This window comes from Meleagris gallopavo, chromosome 21, assembly GCF_000146605.3.
Source record: "Meleagris gallopavo isolate NT-WF06-2002-E0010 breed Aviagen turkey brand Nicholas breeding stock chromosome 21, Turkey_5.1, whole genome shotgun sequence".
Taxonomy (NCBI): domain Eukaryota; kingdom Metazoa; phylum Chordata; class Aves; order Galliformes; family Phasianidae; genus Meleagris; species Meleagris gallopavo.
In genome coordinates, this window is record NC_015031.2 from 6,414,612 (window position 1) to 6,415,347 (window position 736).

Sequence of the window (736 nt, forward strand, 5' to 3'; positions counted from 1 at the left end):
GGCCTGCGGCGGACTGAGCGTCCGGGGCGGCAGGTGCGGGGCGAGGCGGGGACCGGAGGTGCTTTCGGAGTGCCTGGCTGAGCCGAGGCGTCGCGTGCCTTGTCCCAGGATGCTGGACGCGCAGACGTTTCCCGCGGGTCTCAGGTGTTTGTTTCTGGTGGCTCCTGTTCTGTCCTTCCAGGCCTGTCTCTCTATCCCTGGCTCGGTTTCACTGATCTAATCCGATCCTCCTTTCCGCTCCGTTGGTGTGGCTGACGGCAGCATTGCGATCCACGTTGGAGAGATGCTCCGCCGTTCAGAGGCGTTACACAGAATCCTTTATACAGAGAACGTGTGCTTTTTGATGCTTTCAAACGTGATCTGACTGTGTGCATGAATGTTTAGAAAGGAATTCGGAGTTGTTCCGTTTGTTAGACCTTAAATACCGAATAGTGCTTCCCTTTGCCTTGTGTGCAGGTAATGCTGCTCTGAGCAGAGTACACAGTTCCCGCCTATCTCCTGCTTGGTCAGAAGTGGAGGCCAGTGCTCCTTTTCTCTAGCCCACTACTGGGGGCTGCAGAGCTGGAGCATGAGGCTCAGAGAAGGAAAATCCTTGTAATAGTGAACCTAGAACAAACGTATATGCTAGAAAATCCCTCACTTAAATGAAGCTAGGGAAAACAAATGATGGTAACTCTCAGGATAGCCTCTTAGAAATCTATTGTTTCTCTCTTCCTCAGCTTTTCTTTCCTCAAAA